The following is a 22,824-nucleotide window of genomic DNA, read 5'->3' on the forward strand; positions in this document are numbered from 1 at the left end:
GGGCTTAAGATGCAGTTGCTATTCCATCTCTGTAATAGATATAATCATAGGTGCCACATGGATTCAATGAAACCCATCGTCTACTTGGACAATAATATTTTGTCAATGGTGTGGCAGATATGGACAATTGGGAAAATAAGCAGAATCTCTGTCAGCAGTCCCTGAACAAGAGATGTTTTAGTCAGACAATAAGGACATTACTTTAGGGCAGCACACTGAGTGATTGACAGATGACTGTGTTAAAGGATGTAATGGATTGGTTATTACAGGGCAGGTTGTAGAAACAGGTCTTATGCAAGTGTGTACTTGAGTCGCAAGGTGAAGTCCTTGGTGATTATTGGCTTGCTGGAGGAAAAGCTGCAAAAGCAGGTTCATGAGTTTAAGATTTCCATCTCTTGCCCCCTCTAGAGTCCTGCAGACCCTCTGCGCTCAAATGATCAGAAACTTAAATCCTAGATCTCATAAAAATTGTTCTGACAAAAGAAAGGGAGAATTGAGTATACTTCTTACATTTCCAGTCCAGTGGCTTTGATTCTCAAAGTTCATATGGATATTAGCATTCCTAGGCTGATAAAGTCATTTTAGGTTTAAACAACAAGATATTATGAGCAAACTCTCCTCTGTTTACCTTAGATTCTGACCCCCTAAATAATTATTCAACCTAAGTGAATAATCAGGCAGTGATCACATTTTTCCACATAAAGGAATGCAAATTTACCCTTATATAATCTAATGTAGGCAAGGAAATACTTGATCAACCCATCTGTTAAAAATCAGCTACCAAAGGATTTTATTTTATTTTAAAATCACGTTAAACCTCTTGTATGCTATTTAACTTTTCCCAGTAAGTCACTTTCTTAGACATTGTGCCCTACCACCATGTTGTACGTATATTGTAATTTTACTTGCTGCAAGTAAATACCGTTGGGAGAACTTTGATTTTATTCTGATCTGTAATCTTGTTGCTTTCAAACATTTCCAAGCATTGTTTGTTAAGGTGAGCAAAGAATGTAATGTTCCCTGCTGTATACACAGGTGGCATTATGTTCCAAACACACCTCAACCAATGAGGACGAGTGACGGGATTTTTAGTTCTTTATTGGCAAAGCACTGCTAACATGCAAGTGAGATAAGATGACACATCCTGCTAACTAGCTGTCTGGGCAATCTCTGGTTGCAGAGCTGTGCACTGACCCGGACAATTACAGCAACAGCATAACCCCCCTTTCTTAAACCCCCTTGTCTGACGCGCAATGGCAGCTTTAACTGTTCCTGTAGCTTCAAGCCCCTTTTTCAGCTTGGAACAATAGAGGAGGGGACCTGGGGATTCCAAAGATACAACTCTCTCTAGGAGCACCACAGGCTTCACTCCTTCTCCTTTGTCTCTGGCTGCCCGGTCTCCTCCTCCCGATTCCCTTCTTCCACCACCACTGGCAGCTACCTCAGGGGGAGCATAGAACTCCACAAATCATTGGCCCCTTCACCCTGGATCATCCTCGTTTCCACCTGCCTCCTCTGTCCACACATCCCCCCACTCCTCGGGTTCCTGTTTATCTCTGACATATGATCACTTCTTTGTTGTTGTTTAGTCGTTTAGTCATGTCCGACTCTTTGTGACCCCATGGACCAGAGCACGCCTGGCACTCCTGTCTCCCACTGCCTCCCGCAGTTTGGATAAACTCATGATGGTAGCTTCAAGAACACTGTCCAACCATCTCTGTCGTCCCCTTCTCCTTGTGCCCTCCATCTTTCCCAACATCAGGGACTTTTCCAGGGAGTCTTCTCTTCTCATGAGGTGGCCAAAGTACTGGAGCCTCAGCTTCAGGATCTGTCCTTCCAGTGAGCACTCAGGGCTGATTTCCTTAAGAATGGAGAGGTTTGATCTTCTTGCAGTCCATGGGACTCTCAAGAGTCTCCTCCAGCACCATAATTCAAAAGCATCAATTCTTCGGTAATCAGCCTACTTTATGGTCCCGCTCTCACTTCCATACATCACTACTGGGAAAACCATAGCTTTAACTATATGGACCTTTGTTGGCAAGGTGATGTCTCTGCTTTTTAAGATGCTGTCTAGGTTTCTTACAGAGGCAAAAAGTATCAGTTGTCTGCAACTGACTATTATTATTATTATCATTATTATTATTAGTGTTAAAAATCTTACACAACTGCCCACTCAGTTTGCAGCACCTAATTGTACATTCTCCTAAACTGTGCAGAGAGCTTTCATGAGCAGAGAAGTCTCCCAGGTTTTCAGACCTCCACTCAATAAACCCAATAAAGGTGATGCACTTTGGGGCAAGGCTAACTTGGCCACTTCCCCCTCACATTTGTTTACATGCAATTACAGCAAATGTCCAAACACAATCTATGCATCCTTTGTAACCACATGAGCCATAATGAAATATTTATATAGTTAACTAATTTAGCAATGTAAAGTGCTGTTCTTAGAATTCTACCTTCAGACTCTCTCCGGCACCCTTGAACCCAGCTGCCTCCCCTAGGTTGCCCAACCCATCTGTAAAGTCATGTGAATTAAGACAATGGCAGCCAGTAGTTCTGACCCCTTGCCTAATGCAGCTTCAGTGTGACATATTATTGCCAAGAAGCAAATGGCTAATCTCAGCCGGAATGCTCTGAACATACTGGCTCCTACATTATCTACAGAGAATTCCCAACACAGATTTGCACTTTTCTAAGCATATGCTAAAATGGACCAGAAGGCCAGATATATGTGCGCTGAAATACCACTTTTGCAATCTTTATTAAATAAAGCCATAAAGCATTTTTAAACAGCAATTTTTTTCAAAGCATTTCCATTAGCAAGGAACATGGTTTTTCTCCCCGCAAATGAGAATTAGAAATGATAAACCCAACAACTGCTTCTATTTTGTAAAGCTAAATTTTCCTAATATTTAATTTATAAATAAATTCCCAGATGGATTAGTAATAAATGTTTGAAGGCGGCAGACAGGAATACAAGGAAGTATAATGTTTGCTGGTTACTAGGAGGCCTCATTAAAAAGGCATCAAGTGAAAGAAAAATAAAAACAACCCTGTGAACTTTTGTAATTGGTCTCAAGGGAAATGTAACTTTAAGGACATCAATGTGGTCTCAGCTTGATCAAACATCCCAAAACTGAAAAGCAACATTCTATAGCATTTCAGTGTCACTTCTTGCTATGTCAGTTATTTTTAGGGTTTTTTTATTTCCCAGTGTGAGCCCCTGCACAGCTATAAACCAGTTTCTAAACAAGAAGCATACAATTAGGATTTTGCTTTGAAATAAAGCAGAGGTAGGCTAACTTCAGACTTGCAGAATCTGTTTTGCTTGTTACTAGTACCCTGAGATATGCCTACTAGAATCAATGCTAATTATTAAAGAATTCTGAGCACAGAAACTTATTTTGAGTTCCAGAACTCAATTCGCACTTCACACAAAAAACCTACTCCAGTTTTCTTTCTTCTAGTATGGAAAGTTGTTTTGTTACTGCCACAGTTTATCAATTGGGAACCAGAAATTATTGCTGATCAGTTTCCACATCCCCCTGAAACCTACCAGTAAATCTCGATTGACATTCTCCCCATCCCTAAAGCAAAGAACATTAGGTTCCTTTTCTTTTAATTACTTAGTTATCTAACAATGTTATCAGAGGCCATATTTGAATTCAACAAGCTTTTGACAAAGACAAATGATTAATTAGGGTAAGTGTAAATTAAAACAAATGTTTTATCAAAACCTCCTCTGCAATCTATTGTTTCAGCACTTATGTAGAGCTATGCAAGTATGCAGCTTATGAGTTTTTGATTGTTAAAACAGAACTACATATAGCACTCTGGCAAAATATGGGTTACAGCAATCAAAGCAATCGTGTTCAAGCAAGGAATTCCACTTCTGCAACATCACCTCCTCTTCCTCTTCTCCCACTCAGAGCATAACTGAGATGCACATTGGGTACATGGAGAAAGGAAGGGGAGAAGTTCCCACAGCACAAGTGGAAGTGATTGAAACAACTCTGTTGGATATAACCCTATATGTATATCCAAGCTACAATGCCCAATGTTTTGACATCAAGTAGAATGGAGCAGGTACTTTACTTCACTCCAAGAAGTGCCATCAATTATTTCAGGAGTGGTTTCCAAGAGTGAATCTATTAAACATAATCTTTTGCTTCTTTTATATGAAGCTGTTGCCAGACTGAATGGAGTGATTATTCCCCACCCACCCTGCAATACACTAATTGTACTATGGTTATCAACAAGTAAAGTGCTTTCAGGAAAATGCGTAGTCATTTGTGAGAATGTGCAGCTACTATGAGTACTGTATCCTTCTTCGCCGGGAGCTTTACAAAGCTGCTATAGCCAGTTACAATACTCCTTGGCCAGGAATAGTGGTGGAACTGTAGGGGCTATAGGGAAGGCAGGGACTGGCTACATCTCAGCTGCCAGTACTGGACATGACCATGTCAGCAGAGCAGAACACTTTGTGGCTTAATCAACTTTTAACAATTAAGGCTGCAATCCTTTACTCACAGAGCTAGAAGTAAGAGCCATTGAACTAAGTGATGCTTATTTCTCAAAAGACATGTATAGGACCATACTATAATGTATATATGCCTGTTGCCTTTGTCCATGGAGTTTTCTTGGCAGGGATACTGGAGTGGCTTGCCGGTTCCTGCTCCAGGTGGATCACGTTTGGTCAAAACTCTCCACTATGACCTGTCCATCTTGGATGGCCCTGCACGGCATAGCTCGTAGCTTCTCTGAGTTATTCAAGCCCCTTTGCCACGGCAAGGCAGTGATCCATGAAGGGGAAAGGCGATGGCAAACCTAGACAGTATCTTAAAAAGCAGAGACATCACCTTGCCAACAAAGGTCCGTATAGTTAAAGCCATGGTTTTCCCAGTAGTATGGAAGTGTATGGAAGTGAGAGCTGGACCATAAAGAAGGCTGATCGCCGAAGAATTGATGCTTTTGAATTATGGTGCTGGAGGAGACTCTTGAGAGTCCCATGGACTGCAAGAAGATCAGACCTCTCCATTCTGAAGGAAATCAGCCCTGAGTGCTCACTAGAAGGACAGATTGTGAAGCTGAGGCTCCAGTACTTTGGCCACCTCATGAGAAGAGAAGACTCCCTGGAAAAGACCCTGATGTTGGGAAAGATAGAGGGCACAAGGAGAAGGGGACGACAGAAGACGAGATGGTTGGACAGTGTTCTCGAAGCTACAAACATGAGTCTGACCAAACTGCGGGAGGCAGTGGAAGACAGAAGTGCCTGGCGTGCTCTGGTCCATGGGGTCACGAAGAGTCGGACACGACTAAACAACAACAACAACGATAATTTATATAGTAGTTGGGAATAACTGGACATGGAACAACTTTTTAATACTCTCTCCAATGACAGTTAACCAGTCAGAAAAATTGACAGCTGCCCAAATGACTTTTGCTTCCTTGGGTTGCTCCCTGCTTGCCTGTTATTAAATGTAAACACAGATGCCACTTGCTAGCCCCCCACCAAATATAGCCTTCCACTTCATACTGAACAGACTGCGAAATTCATACTTAAATCCAGCAAGTCCCAAGGGCTCTTTTCAGATACTTCCAGTCTTCCCAGAAGACTCGTGAAACTTGATTAAGCTAAAAACTGCATTTCATTTTCCAGTTTTATTTTGCATTTAAATGTAGAAAGATACAGCTGGAAAATAACCATTCATTTTCCTATGCACTTCTACTCTAGCAGTGAACATTTACATAACATTCTCAGATGCTTTAAGTCTATATTTCTCCATGTTTGGGGCAAAAAAAGGCTGTTATACTTACGGTGAAAAGTATTTCTGGATTCCGTAAAAGCTGCAGCCAGATTGGGTTTAGGTTCAGCGCCACCTGGCAGTCAATAGGCAACATTTCAAGCTTGCAAAAATAAATAAATAATTCAAACAGGAAGCTTCTGTCTTGGCTCCTCCCAGCTTCTTCCTCCCTCAGTTTTTAGATAACAAGCCAGAAAGCGAGGAGATTTGGTATTACTATAGCATGGGAGGTGCCTTTTAACAGAAAAATGTTGCCTAAAAGATTCACAGACTCCCTGGTAAGGAAGATAGAAAAGTATGATTGAGGAACTATCAGAAAAGGCACACAAGAGTAGAAGTACCACAGAATAAACACAGAATAAAGAGTTGCTGATGGCCTGGGTGGGCTCTGGTGGCAGCTTTTATGGGATCTAGAAATACCTTTCATGGAAAGTATAATGGCCTTTTCTGGAGACTCAGTAAAAGCTGCAGCCTACTGAGCCATGAAGGGTGGGACAAATAGGAAGTTTTTGCTTAGGTGGTTGGAAGGACATACTGTAAACCTCCAGTGAGGTGAGAGTGTGTGGCTCTGCCAATCTCTTCTGGAGGGGCATTAAGGGAGAAGGCCGCAGGGGTGGCCGTGGGCCTGGTCGAGTGAGTCTTGATTCCAGTAGGTAGAGGGAAACATAAGCCAACGAGATAGATCCTTTTAGCCATCTAGCTTGGGTAGATGAGGAGACTCTTTTCCCCATCAAGGGAGAAAGAAAGGAGGTAGAGGCTGGTCCGACATATGGATGGTGTACAATGGATGTAGACCTCCCATGTTCACCAAGCATCAAGGGACTGTCATGTCTACTGATGGATGCACCCTTAGCCTTTTTTTTTTCTGCTGAAGACTGTCAGCTGAAGATATTTTGTCCCATGACACAAATAGCAGCTTGAGGACAGGGCTTATTTCATTCAAGGATGCTGCAAGTGTAAAGAGCTGTCTCTCTTTCTTCCACCTTAATACCAGTTGGCCACCCGCATGGCTGCTCTCTTTTTTGGTAACATTATGGAAAACTTGTTAGGAAAAATTCCGTATCTTGTCATACCCACTTTCCCTAGGAACTGCCATCTCTCAGTTTAAGAGATAGATCTTGTGTGACCTTTGAATTAATACTGACAGAATATCCATCTAGACAGAAGCATCTCCTATTTTGTTCAGCTGGATATATAAATTTAGTTGCCATCCAAGCTTCTGTTATTGTTTTTTGTCTTTCTAAGACTGCAACTGGTTTTAGAAAGCCACATATACTCAGCCTGACTGACTCTTGGAACTCAAGACTTGGGTGCCTGTTTTTATACCCGTTCATGCTTGACTGGGATCCTTGCCCAGGCAAATCTTGCCATAGCTGTGGAACAACTATTCTTCCAGCCTTCGTTTGGATTCCCTTCGACTTAAGAGCCACAGTTTCCCCACCTCTTTGACATGGTTTTGGGCTGATTTATTCTCTCTCTTTCCCTTTCCAGCTTCCACCACGCCATTCCCTTCTTTCCTCCCAAATGCTCCAAGTACCACCACACAGCTGTTCTTGCAGTGATTGCAGGGTTTGCTTCTCTTTGCTCTCCCTCATCTGTTTCCAACACCCCTTCTTTATGAGACAAGCCTTCAGTAAGTTGCATGGAAAGTTGCATTTTATTTTTATTCCTCAATAAAGCTGTTAAAAAAAAAAAAAGCTCTCATTTCTGACTGTGTCCCAGACACAAGGACACTCATAGAGGTAGCTCTGCTCATAGACTGTACAGCTCTCAATAGCTAGTACTTGAGATGCTTGTGTACTATTTCCAGAATCAGAGGCTGTATGACTCTTAACACCACCTTCCCTGGAGATCACAAGCAGGAAAGCACTACTGGACTCATGTCCTGCTTGTGAGCTTTCTATAGATATCTGGTTGGTCACTGTGAAGAATAATGCTGGACTGATCCAGTAGGGCTCTTATGCTCTTCGCTAGTTTTCATTGCAAGTGCTGATCTAAGATAAACGCAAGCAAGATTTTTCAGCTTCTCAGCCTTTCAGACTGAGAAGAATTGCTTGCTATTTCATAAGGTCAAATAAATCACTTCTTACAAAAATTATTGCAAGTGCTCACTAAATTGGATTCAGATCAGCCTTATTTAGGCAGAAACATAGGAATAAATTAGTTTCCCCTCTGAAGTTAATGTTATTGAACCATTGTTACTAGCAACCTCATCACCTATCTCTATTTCCATTCCCAGGAAAATTGTACACAGTGGGAAAACACTTTCTCATAAAGGCCAAACTAGATATTATGTGGAGGGAAGGAGAGAGGGAGAAAGAAAATGTCTAAATATTTTTAAAATAAAAGTGTCTGGAGTATTCTATCTTGAAAACACGATGTCCTCAAAACCTCAATGCTCCAATGAGCAAATTAAAGAGGAACATGTGGTTCTTTGCTTACTGTGTGTAGGGCAGTGCAAGTGCCATTAGCTTTTCAAAACTCTGCAACTAAACGGGTGATAAGAGTTCAGATGGAGAAAACACTGCAGAAAGCTGACAAGTTGCTCTTCCACTTTACTATGGTTGCCACGTGTGTCAGTCTCTTTTAGCAACAGGCCTTGAAATAAAATGCTGTCAAGGTGCAGGTGTGGTTACAACCAGCTGACATGTCAAAGACCTCATTTCCAGCTGCTTCACTCTTATTAGATTACAGTCAAGCAGATGTTCATTACTCCAACAGAAGCTCTAACACATTATAGAGTTATAGCTTCATTTCTCTCCAAAGGGATGGTAGGAAAGAGGTGAAAAGCCTACCACCATTTTATATCCTTAAAAAAAGAAGTATTTTTAGGATTAAAATTTTAACTCTCCTGGTATTTCTGAGGCACTGCTTGTGACTGGTTTTCTGTTAAGCTAAACAAAACTGTCACACATTATGCACTATATCTGCTTAGGCATGATGAAGGAACAATATAAGAAATCTATACTGTGCCAAAATATCTTAAAATATTTTATCAAAAGTAATGTTAATCAATAATTGAAATATAAACCCTGTAGTTGTCGAAAAGACCACTCAGTGTTATTATGCACCTAAAATATACACCTAAACCTTAGGCGCTATGCAGATCTGCACATATTGCTTGCTGACAATTTTATCAAATGTATGTCTACGTTTTCCTTGTGAATGCAATCACTATACAATTTATTACAATTTGCAGTTTTATAATACAAATTTGAGATATTTCTGTCTGTGATTAGAAAAAGAGAAGGCAATAAAATGGGATTTTAGCTAATTATCCCCACTGTAAGCTTAATTTTGGTTTGCATGTGTCGAGTTTATTGGAGGCCTCATAACTTTTAACAGTTCTTACTGCAAACCTTACCTTACGCACCACCTTTCTGAGAACAACTATGATATGCTTTTATCAGCAGGTACTGCAATCCTAGATCACAAATATTCCCTCTGCATAACCACATAAATTGTCTCTCTGCTTCCTTGTCTTGAAATGGCTTGAGACAGTGCTGGCTTATGCTGGTAATGACATGCAAATTACATTACTCATTAAGTGCCTGGAGGCCCAAATCTGTAAATTTGAAAGCCACCAAGTGAGCAGCACAACATAAGGAAAGACATTGAGCAACTCCATGACCCCAATGCCGAGATCTTCCAGCATATGCATGAGAGGTGCTCATGTACATACTGTTTTACCAAAGGATCACCTCTGCTGAATACTGCTCACCTGTTGAAACAGAAGGAGAAAGTGGGCAACCCATCCATCTCCTGGGGGAAGGTGCACTTGCTATCCATTTTGTGAAGCACACACACCAAGAATACTGTACAAAGAGTTTCCCTGCTTCTTGCCTTATAGCATCATGTATCATACACAGGCTCTGCATCTGGAAAGTCAATATCCATGTTCAAGCTCCACATTTAGTTCTCCCATGCTGGGTGGATAATGTGCCTACTTCTTAAGTTTGTGCAAGGATGTTGAAGATAAGATTAATTAGTAAGTTTAATGGTGCTTGCCCCAAGGGAAATGGACACTGGAATGCAACCTTCAAGTTCCATCACTTTGGTGGCTATAACCCATGGGTAGGCAAACTAAGGCCCAGGGGCTGGATCCAGCCCAATCTCCTTCTAAATCCAGCCCGCGGACGATCAGGGAATCAGTGTGTTTTTATATGAGTAGAATGTGTCCTTTTATTTAAAATGCATCTCTGGGTTATTTGTGGGGCCTGCCTGGTATTTTTACATGCATAGAATGTGTGCTTTTATTTAAAATGCATCTCTGGATTATTTGTGGGGCACAGGAATTTGTTCATTTCCCCCTCCCCCTCCCCCAAAAATAGTCTGGCCCCCCACAAGATCTGAGGGACAGGGGACCGGTCCCCTGCTGAAAAAGTTTGCTGACCCCTGTTAACCTGTAGCCTTCTAGATGCTGCTGATCAGCAACTCTCATCTTCCCTGATCATTAGCCAAGCTGACTGGGGCTGATGGGTTGTAGTTTAGCAACTTCAAAAAGGTCTAGATTCAAGATGGTTGGAGTTGCTAGGAAATCTATTTTTAAAGACTGACGGCACCAGGTTATACCTATAACACTCTGACGCTGTGCTATAATGTTGTTGCTGTTATTTGTTGCACTTGCTATTGTTTAAAAAAACACCCTGAAAGCAACTTACAAAATATTTTAACATGCAAAACTGAAATTAAATAAACTTTAAAACATGTCTGTAATGTAACCCAAAGTGAGTAGTATGTCATCAGTATGCTACAAACTGCTTGCTGACAATCCACCAAGACAATATGCAAAACTGTTTTTCTTTCGTGTCTTCTCCATGACTGTCTCAAGCACGAAAGACATTTTGAAACAAGCAACTCAGTAACCACGTTTATTTCAGCACAGAACATGATGCATTATAATATTTATATTCTGTCAAAAGTGACAGAAACTAATAAGAACAAATGTTCTTGGCTTGCTCAGTTTTAAATGTATTTTGTAAAACAGTTCAAGGACTTTCATTCTGACTTTTTGAAGAATTTGACAGCATTTGTGACTAGCTATCTAAGACCCAAAGAAAAAGTAGTAAATCCCCCACTCCCCGCCCCTGGTTATTTCACCCCACTTCACTGAAAAGCTGAAGAAGAATAAATGGGATACTTTAAGTGAACTAGTTTATATTTAAGAATAATCATAGCATCTTAGAATTGTAGAGTTGGAAGGGACCCCAAGGGTAATTTAATCCAACCTCCTGCAATGCGGGAATCACAGATAAACAATCCCTGACAGATTTCCATCCAAATTCTGTTTGAAAACCTCCAATGAAGGGGAGTCCACTGGCTTCTGAGATACTGTCAAACAGCTCTTACCATCAGAACATTTCTTGTCATTTGAATTGGGTGCTACCCTCTAGAGCAACAAGGAACAATATTGCCTCTATCTTCCATATGACAGCCCATCAGAAATGTTGAATTCCTTCCGAAGTTTTTAAGTCTAGATAATACAAACTTTCTTAAATTTACTATGATATCCCCTTATTTTCTATTTTCCAAACTGAAAAAGAAAGAAAATCTGCTAAAGGGTATAATTATATTTGCCAAGTTATACCTAATGTCTGAGATCTCCTGCTCTGTTCTTCTTGCACATTTGGCCTTACTATCACCCTCCCTTTCAGAAGCTTTCTGCCCTAAGAATCAGAGTTGCTACAGAGTTACACAAACATACCATAAGCGAAAGGGGCTGCCATAAGGAAATACTGCATCCCATGTATGAATTGACGTTGTTGCTTTTTTGCATGCACACAGTCAAATTTGGATTCCAGTCAATGCATTTTATGCTCTCAATGTAGTAAAATTACTTTAGGTTGCTAAGGAAGTAAGTTCATTCTCATATATTTTAATTTTCTCAAAATGTCTATTTTTCAAATATATATCTGTAAAAATATCATCCTAGAAGTTTCAATGTTTTCTAGAAATGCTACATCTTTTACTTGTTAATCATGGCGAATGGAAATATTGTTTATGCATTTTTGCAACAGCATTATCGCACAGAAGAGTCTCCTGAGGGTTAAACAAAATATAAACAAAATATGACATCATCATCATCATCATCATAATAATAATAATAATAATAATAATTTATAAAAAATTATTTATACCCCGCTCATCTGGCTGTGTTTCCCCAGCTATACTGGGCGGCTTCCAACAAAATATTAAAATACAATGGTCTGTTAAACATTAAAAGCTTCCCTAAACAGGGCTGCCTTCAGATGTCTTCTAAAAGTCTGGTAGTTGTTTTTCTCTTTGACATCTGGTGGGATGGTGTTCCACAGGGCAGGTGCCACTACCGAGAAGGCCCTCTGCCTGGTTCCCTGTAACTTGGCTTCTCACAGTGAGGGAACTGCCAGAAGGCCCTCGGCGCTGGACCTCAGTGTCTGGGCAGAACGATGGGGGTGGAGACGCTCCTTCAGGTATACTGGACTGAGGCCGTTTAGGGTTTTAAACACTTTGAATTGAGCTCGGAAATGTACTTTCTGAGTACATGCATCACCCAGTCCTGTGTAGATGCAAGGATCCTTCCTAGACTGCATTTCTGTGTTCACTGCATTCCTATAAATTTTGAGCAATATAAGATGATCCAAATGCTTAGGGATTTAGACTAATTTAAAACTGCTGTCAAGTGATATAGGAAGAGGAAAATGAATTTGTGTCTGTGCATATCTAGATCTTTTAACCACAATATTTAGAGATATGCTGCGTTGAGTTGTGGTTCAATTTATTTTTCCCTTGTTGCCGTGGTTGAGGAGGAGGAGTTCCTAACTAAAGCATTTTCTAATTCATTCTGTCAAATTAAATTATGAAACACACCCACCCTAGAAATGACTCAACTTGAAAGATTTCATTATTAGCAAAACACCCACACCTAATGATTATCTTCAGAAGAAATACCACAGAGCTACCAGTATCATGTTGGTCCTTTCTGTGCCATAAACATATGGTAAGTTCACAGTTGAAAGCCTTGTTTCTTATCCTGATTGAAAGGCACTTCTGGTTTTGTTTTGTTTTGTTTTTATTCAGCATGCCAGGATTGCCAATTACTTTATCAAAATGCTAAAAATGATTCTAAGAACTTCACATTTTCTTTAAGCATAAAAGGACATTTATGCTTGCATACATCTAAAGATTGACAACGAACTGCGGTGTGCTCAAAGGCTCAAGAAACAGAAAGAAAAATGAAAAAATATTTGAAACAGTAATTCTTTTCAGCTCATGGCATAATAGGGGACAAATTCAATGTTTGCTTTAATATTTTAGGCTGACAATCCCGTGCAATTATTTCCATATTATAGATGAGCATTGCATTAAAGAGAACAGAATTAATTTCTTTTCAAAACAGTGTCATATTTAAGACACATAGGTTAGAAAAGAGAACATGGAAGCAGTCTTGCGCACACTTATTTGGAAAGTTGACCCACGGAATGCAACGGGGCTTCTGAATAGACATCTATTAGATTGTACTTTAAATTGCACTAATGCCAAGAATAACTTGAGATTCAGAATACATGAAAGCAAGCAGAGACTAGAAGATGGAGAACAGACTGATTAGCCAGGTTCACAGGTTATTTCCCAAATTAAATAAATTGATACAAAACCTAAGCATGAACTAATATGCCTCAATCTTTAAAATTCATGAAAACTGCAACTTTCAAGTGATGGTTTGTTTTTGCCTTTTGTTGTTAATTGGAGATGCTAATGTGTACATTTTTGAACAAATGAGATAGATGGAGGTCCACTATGGAAACTCAAGGAGTAAAGTGAAAAATGGGATTATCCTATGTACATTTATGGCCAAAGACACCCATGAACTGAAAAAATGGTATTCCTTGATGTCTGTGTACAACAAGATGTGCACATAAAGTGATGTTTTGATTCATGGTGTTAATTAAATGAAGAAATAGTATGCTAGTGTCCATATCAGAAAACAAATGTTATTTTGGAACAGGCAAGGTCTTGGGTTGAAGAGTCTATAAAGCAAATATCAGGACCAAGATTTGATTCTCTGCTTAGAATTCCATTTAGAATATCACATCAATGGAATGCTTCTTACAGGAGCAAACTAGTTAAAATTAGCATTATGAAGGCTATTAATTGAAATGGGACAGTTTATCATGTACTTAAATATCTCCCATTCAAATCAGTGGGACTTATGAGCACTTAATATTGGATGTGCTACATCCTAAGTGTTTCACATACTTCTGGAAATATTTGTTTTATCAAATAGGAAACAAGTTTGTAAGATATGTTCTTCCACAAAAGTAGACCCCATTGATTAAACTGAAAGTTGTGTTATTAATATAAACCTATCTAATTCAAAACACAGTGCCATATATCCATACCATACTGGATAACTGGTGCACAATATCAGATATTTGCTTTCCATGAAATGGTAGTTGTAATTCTGTCATTCTGTGTATGATAATATAGATTCTATAATAATGTAAATTGCTCCAAGTTTCCTTGCTAGCTTATTTCCTTTTATGTATAATTTATGAGATAGTCAACTATGTTTTCGGATTTTATTTTGCAGTGATGTTTTTAAAATATTGTTGCAATGTCTTACTGATAAACAAATAGGCTTGTTTACTTTCAATACGATCCTATAAATGTGTAAGTCCCACTGTAAACAAGGAGCTTACTTCCAGGAAAGTGGGTACAGGATTTTAGCCATTCTTGTTTGCCAATTCGTATGAGAAAGGGATAGACCATGCAAAAAAAGAGATGTCAGAAAACAGCTATGTACAATACTTCTTTCTTTTAGAGCACTACACAAGAAAACATAACAAGATCTCACAGCACAATCCTGTACATGCCTCCTTGGAAGCAAGCCCCACTAAGTTCAATGAGACTTCATTTGAGTTAAATGGATATAGGATTGCAGCCTCAGACACCCAAGTTAAATTCCAACAAAAAGCATCCCATGACAAAATGGATTGATAGACTGGTGACATATCTGGGCAATTTCTGTGTGCGTTACCTGCATAAATGCACTGGAATTTACATCTGGAAAGTTAAAATAAATTTTCCCACATTTGATATTTAGGACAAAAACCCAAGCAAATTTATCAGTGATAAAAATATTTACTTACATTTATGTTTGACTGGTTGAAATATTCTTGCACTTCAGCATAACTGGACTTCATACTGACTATTTGTTTTATTTTCCTCAAAAGTGGGGCAAAGCATTTTCAGCTCTTTGCTTTGGAACCCATTCCTATGCAAGCTCACTCATTTCTTGATGCTAACCTTCTCCCCAAATCGACAAACTTTCTCCTTTTAAACCCCCGATGAAATCCATGCAAATTTCTCCTTTTTTACAGAATTTTGCAGATGGTGGGGGGATTACTTCCTTACTTTGTGTTACATTTCGGAAAGTTTAGCGGATGAATATCCTATTCCTTTCCAGCAGGCCACAAAGTGCTAAATGGTAAGAATTGCATTACTGCTGCTTCTTAGATTATGACTGATAAGGTGAACCTTTTACATTTATATTGAGTTCCGAAGAGCTGATGCTATACTGGTCTAATGGTTAATAATTCATGGCACCAAATTGCAACCCAGAAGGATGCAGCCTCTTTTACTAGTTCTTTATATGTGACAATGTGGAAGAACTGAACAAAGTGGGAGACGGGGGGAAAGGTTAGCTTTAAGATTTAGATTTTTAAGTTTAAACAACTTTTTAGCAAAGTACTGTTAAGACGAATTCAAATGCTGCCTCTCTGCTGGTGAAAGACTTTGATCACCAATACAGAGATCAAGGCAATATCCAGAAATTCAACCCACCCCACCCACTCGCTCGCAGCTCCATCCCCCCCCCCATCTGCTCCACAGGTTTGGGGTACCATTCAGAATAAGTGTGAAAGGTGGTGCAGGGAGGGGAGGCGGGAGTGCTGAAGATCACCACAGATCTCTTGTTCCACTGATGGAAAGCTCTGTTGGGTCAAAGAGCTTCTAATCAACAGAGGGCACCAACTGGATACAACTCCATAACTGTTTTTTTTTATAAAATGACACTTTGTGGCAATCAACATCTGAAACACTGAAGGGTAAAGGGACCCCTGACAGTTAAGTCCAGTCGCGAACAACTGTGGGGTTGCTCATCTCGCTTTACAGGCCGGGGGAGCCAGCATTTGTCCGCTCCGCTGACAGTTTTTCCAGGTCATGTGGCCAGCATGACTAAGCCGCTTCTGGCGAAACCAAAGCAGCACACAGAAACACCATTTACCTTCCCGCCGGAGCGGTACCTATTTATCTACTTGCACTGCGTGCTTTCGAACTGCTAGGTTGGCAGGACCTGGGACCGAACAACGGGAGCTCACCCTGTCACGGGGATTCGAACCACCGACCTTTCGATCAGCAAGCCCAGGCGGCACAGTGGTTTAACCCACAGCGCCACCCACGTCCCTTCTATTTGAAACATTACTGTAGGTTATATAATACAAAATGTAGACTTGTATCAATGGACATGCTTGTGAAAGGGATGGGTGGAACATCAGGTTGGATGCCATCTGTCATGGATGCTTTAGTTGCAATTCCTGCATTGCGAATGGGGGTCCCTTACAATTCAACAATTCTGTGCTTCTATGATCTGAGAGTTAGGAGATGTTCCTGACTAGGAAAGTGCAGGGGAAAGGGAAACTGGGAAGAGGCACCTTTCATGAGCAGAGCTTCCATTCGCGGAAAACCCAATACCCAATTTTCAGCTACTTCTCCACTTCCCTCTCAGTTATGTACATACCCCACAGCTCACTGCATTCAGAAGGCTCCCCCAACACTTTGGAGAGATAGGGAAGGAAAGTTTCCTTCTCCCCACTGCAACAAGACATAGAAGAAAATAATGAACAATTGTTATTTACTCTAAACTGTGATTTATGTTACAGTTGCATGACTATACTTATTTCGAGTGAGCAATTTCTTGTCTTGTTAACAACTGCATAGTGAAGTAGATATGTTGTGACAGCAGTGGGCTTTCATATGCACAACATGGAAAAATCAATTTTAGCACAAATTCAGCAACTTTAAGTTGTGATAGTTATTAATTATCATTAAACTAAGCAGAAAAAAATAAGCAAGACAGATGAGTAAAAAAAAAAAAAAGTTCATGAAATAAAAGGCCTGACTTCCACTGGGTGCTGTGCATGTAATATGAGCACAAATGTGCCCTATGCTGTTACATGCACTGGAATGCCTTCTTGATAACTGGCCCTTAGATAGGCATCCATCTGGGCAGGGTGTAAGGGGGGGGCACTTGTCCACTCGGACAATGAAGGAAAATGTCCAGATTTCCAGGTTCTGTTTGTTTTTGGGTTTTTTTTTTAAAAAAGTATGATTTTAGTATTTGTAGGTTAAGATATAAGACAAAATGTACAGACAATATTCTTCTACTTTAAATGGGGAAAAAATTGTCTGCTCCCCATTCTAAGTGTTTTACTTTGCCCTCCTTCCCCTGCACCAACACTTGAAAAAATGCCTGTAGATGCCTAGAGTCAGACCCACTATAATTTATTTGTTTATTTCATAAAACTTACACACCACATTAAAAAAAAACCCTCAAAGCGGCTTTAAAAAAGATAAAACAACACAACCAAAAAAAAACCACAACCATACATTAAGTAAAATGTAGTAAAAATACTACAAAAGATTAAAATTACCTCAACTTTCTAAGCATCTTGGTTGATTTGTCTACATGAGAATGTTTTTAGCAAGCACCAAAAATAGTACACTGAAGGCACCAGCTTGATCTCAACCAGCACACGAAATGATTTGAGTTCTTACAAATGTGGAATTAGTATTACGTGGCACCTGCAGTGACAATTCTGCCAATCAAAGTGGTTGAGTGGGCACATGTGGAGTAAAGCGATCTCTCAGTCTTTAAGGGCCTTGTATGCTAAGAATAACACCCTGAACGTGGCCTGGTAGCAACTTGGCAACTGAGCACAGGTGTTATATGCTGACAGGGCCTCACTCCTGTCAGCAATCAAGCTGCAGTATTCTGTACTCTGCAGCTTCCAGATCAAATGCAAGGTCATTGGAGTAATCCACTCTTGAAGTAACTGATGCATGAATTACTGTGGCAAGGCTTTCCTGGTCCAGGAATGGCCGTAGTTGTCGAACCAGCCGCAGATGGTAATAGAATGGAAACTTTACCTTAGCAGCCTGTCTCAAGCAGCTACACATGCACAGAGTCAATTGAAATCAAATAGAGATTTTCATATTCACATCACATGCATATCGTATCAAGTTGCTGGAAAAGAGTACCTAATTACAAAAGTTTATCTGTCAGAGTGACCATGAAGTTGCAGTTTTGCTGCTTCTCCGGCATCTCGGAATTTTCAATAAAATAAAATAATAGGTCAGCTTCGCTTTGGATTATTACTTAAATAACTGTGTTTCAAAGCCAAGCATCAAATGAACAAGATAGCAACTTAAAAACGAAACAAAAACTTTTTCAAAATAGCCATGTAAATGACTAGCATTTGGTTCTGTAGTATTACTATCTAATGCAAATCAGTACCTTAATTTTATCTATAAGCATACCCATGTAAAATTGTTCCACAGCAACACAGAGGCAAAATTCACCAGCCTAGTGCTCCTCACGTCCAATACCTTTATAGTTTGGAATGCTTCCAGCACCAAATTTGGAAATGTGGTAGCATCTTCCCAGGTGCCACTACCAGGAGCACAGATAAACTGTCTCCACCATCACTGTTAAACAGCAGCAACACACACACACATGGAACTGGTGTGCCCCCACATCATTGGTAATCTGCATACAAACCCCAGGAACATTTTATCTGATTTCAAACAACCCCCAAACTGGCCATCAATTTTAGAGGGGATATTTCAATTTAGCAAGTTCAAACTGAAATTTTTCAAGGGTACCTCTTTGGCTAAGCACTATATACAATACTACATTCACTCCACATCATGTAACTGCTGTACTTAAGTCAGCCATTAACAGCCCCAACAAGGCAATGCTCATCTACTTCACCATTGTTGACCTTTCCTCTGCAATCACGACAAGGAAATGTAGAATTACCAGGAATCCTATTTCTACTCTGTATCCTAGATTTTACAAGACACTGTACAACTGTAGCCATGCAGTGGACCAGTTTTCTATTTCAAGATCCATATGAAATAATACCTTCTCATCAGCCTGGTGGTATGTGGAATGGTGACGAATGTCCTATTTTATACGTTCTTCATGTCTGTATTGCCTCTTTTACAAAAGACTCAGCCACACTTTTGTGCTGCATTTCTGGGCATGGGTCTGGGCTTTCCAGGTCTGTCTCTGAGAGGATTTTTCTTTTTTATCCCAGTACTTTCTCTGCTAAATGGGAGCAAATGACAATCAGATTTTCCATAGATTGCCATTTGTTCTGATTCAGTAATAAAACACAAGTTTTCCTTGGTAAAGTGCAGTGACAAAGAAGGAGGAGGAGGAAAGAAAGAAAGAAAGAAAGAAAGAAAGAAAGAAAGAAAGGAAGGAAGGAAGGAAGGAAGGAAGGAAGGAAGGAACCCTGCTTGGACACACCTGGAAAACCTGGACCTTTGCCTAAAACGTGCAGAGCACAGGTAAGTGTGGATGAGCCCAAAGTTTTTGGTGCAGCGTACTTCACAGACATTTATATCATGTTAACTTAAAAGTCAAAAACATTTGCCACTTGGATCGTTGAAGAAGCATTAGGAATGTAGATTACCATGCTAATTAATGTGGGCCCTGGGTATCTGATTTATCTGTTTATAATCTGCAATAGTCTGCTCCTCTAAACAGCATAAAATTTTGTAACTCGATAATGTTTATTATTTCCATGCCATTTTTTATATCCAAGCAGAAAATATTAATGATGAGATTTAATGTTCAAGTTCTTTGCTTTGTATCTGAATGGATTTAAGTGAAAGGCCCCTCCAAATGTCCTATGTATTGTGCATTTATGATGATGATTTGTGCTCATGATGATCTCGGCGCTGTCATACACGATCCCATTTTAGATATTCTAGGCTGCATCAACAGAAGTGGGAATTGTGAGAAGCACAATTTAAGAAGGATGTTGTCAAGCTGGAATGTGTGCAGAGGTTGACCAAGATGATCAAGGGTATGTAAACCAAGCCTTAAGAGAAGTGGTTGAAGGAGCTGGGTATGTTTAGCCTGGAAAAGAGGAGACTGAGAGGAGATATGATAGCCATCTTCAAATATCTAAAGGGCTGTCACATGATAAATGGAGCACACTTGTTTTCTCCTGCTCTGGATGGTAGTGACAGGGCTGGTGGCCAAATCCAGAAATCCAAGCCTGGGCAACTACAGGACATGGGTAAAAAAAAGCAGAGTCCACTTTGTGCAGAAAATAGGGGGGGGGAACACAGGCAGCACAGTTTTTCAATAAAATTTTACTGAGGTTTAAAAGCACACATGAACTTACTGGATCCCCAGTAAGGCAAAACCTTTGCTCAAAAGCACATCCAGCTACAGAAGCAAAGAAATACACAATATATACAAAAATGAAAATAAAGAAGGAAGGATAAACAATGCGCTCAGTGGCAGGTTTATATATTCCCGTCTATAAGCACTGACCCTGAGTTCTCACATGACTCACAGCGAAAACACCAGCTATGGGCATGTTTGAGTAGAAAGCACCAGAATGTTCTCGAAAGTTCTAGTAAATGCTGAAATATTCTGCATCCATAGAACTCCATCCCTGACAAGCAGAACCCGAAACAATGGCTTAAAGTCGCAAGAAAGGAGATTCCGGCTAAACATCAGGAAAAACTTTCTGATGGTAAGAGCTGTTTGACAGTGGGACGGACTCCCTCGAGAGGTTGTGGACTTTCCTTCCTTGAAGGTTTTGAAGTAGAGCTTGCGTGGCCACCTGTCATGGATGCTTTAGTTTAGATTCCTGCATTGCAGGGAGTTGGACTGGATGACCCTCAGTGTCCCTTCCAACTCTGCAGTTCTATGACTCTATAACAATGTTTGCCCCTTTGAAGTTTCGGGGACAGACATATTGCTTAATTTCCAGTAACTATAACTTCCTGCTGAAATCCCATAACTTTTCATAACACACACATTCTGGGGTTGATGAGTATTTTTTTATTTTTATTTTTTGGTGCTGCTTTGGTAGCACTATACCCTCTCCAGACAGCAATAATGTGATAGTATTGGTAGAACAACTAATAAAGCAGAATAAATTTACCACTAATTGTGTCATTAGTGTTATTGTGTCAAGAACACGTTGCAGAATAAGCCTCAAATAAAACACTAGTCTGGGGGAGGAGGTGCAAAACTTTAATCCACTGACTTCATTGTGTCTACTCATGTGGGTTTTAATGTTGCAGTAAAAATGCGGCAAGCACCATGCTGACAAGCTGGAAAAAAAGACATACAAACAATTTTTCCCCCTACTACGGCATTCATCATGTCTGTCTAGAGAATAAAAATAATCTAGCAACACAGCAGTTACAAAGATGCTTTACCTTGGGAATTAGTTTGTTTTTCCACCTACATTCTGCTGTCTAAATGTGAGGTGGGATGGAGGGCAAGGAAGAATCTTGTTTTTCTTTGCAGTTAGTTTAACTTTGTCTTCAGTATCTCCTAAGTCATTTTCAGTTGACATAACTGGATAATTCAAAATGGGTATGCAAGGGCAGGACTGCTACTATGGGTCTTGCTCCACAGAACTTGTGCACATGTAAGTTGTATCTGTGAACTGCAACCCTGAATTTCACAAAGCTCCCAAGTGTTTGAAGACAACCTATGTGTCTCTCTCACACACCAACAGAGGAAAGCTCTCTGAGTTAAGTGAGATTGCATTTTTTTGCAGAGGCATGGCTTTTTCAGAGGGGGGCAAAGAGCAGTTCATTTACGTTAATTAAAACAACTCAGATTTCTATGTAATCTTGCTCCTCTTTAGGAAAATCAAATAGAAAAGTCAATGTGAGGAAAACAAGGGCACTGGGCATGACCTTTCTCATCCAGGCATCATCTCACAGAGGAGAAAGGCTGAACCACTGGAAATTTGTAATGCCGTCACACAGACAGAGATAGAGAAAGAGAAATGGAGAAAAAGAAGAGACACATACAGTCAGAAAGGCACTGTGGAGCAGCCTATTAATGAGCTCTCTACATTAAGGCACAACTAGGTATTTATATTACAGATGCTCAGATAGTGAACTATCCACTCCATTTGGAGCCTATCAGATAGCAGGGCTATCAGGATAAAAAATCTTTATCTGCTGCATGTAAAAACCACTGGATAGAGTATCTGGAACTCAAGCACTACAGCAGTACATTTTTCCATTTTAGTAACAGCAGTAATGTGACACCCTATCTGCATCTTTCTCAGTAAAGGATGGACAGCCAAAAGGATAACAGCAATAAACTATATCAGTTCAACAAGCAGGAATGGAGGAAGCAACGTGGCTGGTTCTGAGCAAGCTGTCAGGACGCCAACAGTGACTAAACAGCAAGTCTTGCAGAGTATAAGAAAGGTTCAAGAAGTGAGGTTCAACTATTAGGACTGACTTAAATTATAATGTACAGTACCCTCCCCCCTAAACTCAGTATCTTGTTTTTAAAAGAGGAGTGTTTCCTTGTTTCCCTTTTCTTCCATTGGGTGACCATTTTGTTCTACAATAATACCCGAGAAATGGTGCTACATCATGATGTGACAGGCAACTTGTCAGAGCCCTCACCACAATAGCAAAACCACTGGAAAAATGGGGGGGGGGGTAAAGAAAAGGCCTGCCTACACCACTTTTTAACATAAAACTGACCCTGGAAAATAATTTCAATTTCATACCCCCTGAAAAAAAAGTGCTCCTTTACCTTCACAACCTGAGAATGGGACCATGAAAGCTAGGAGGAATTTTCAGCTCAGGTATAGTACTGCTATACCTGTAGAAGTTAATAGAGAACAGGCAAAATGCAAAACAAATCCCTACAACATTTAAAAGCACACCAAAAGTAAACTGGAAAAGCAGCTGCTAA

General features: G+C 40.0%; 1 protein-coding gene across 5 annotated transcripts in view; it reads right to left on the reverse strand.

Annotated features, from left to right (window-relative positions):
• Positions 1-22,824, reverse strand: part of LOC309336526 (contactin-4) — a 525,279-nt gene that overhangs the window by 374,676 nt on the left and 127,779 nt on the right. The window lies entirely within an intron of this gene.

The sequence above is a fragment of the Podarcis erhardii genome, assembly GCF_964252035.2.
Source record: "Podarcis erhardii genome assembly, chromosome: 2".
Lineage (NCBI taxonomy): Eukaryota > Metazoa > Chordata > Lepidosauria > Squamata > Lacertidae > Podarcis > Podarcis erhardii.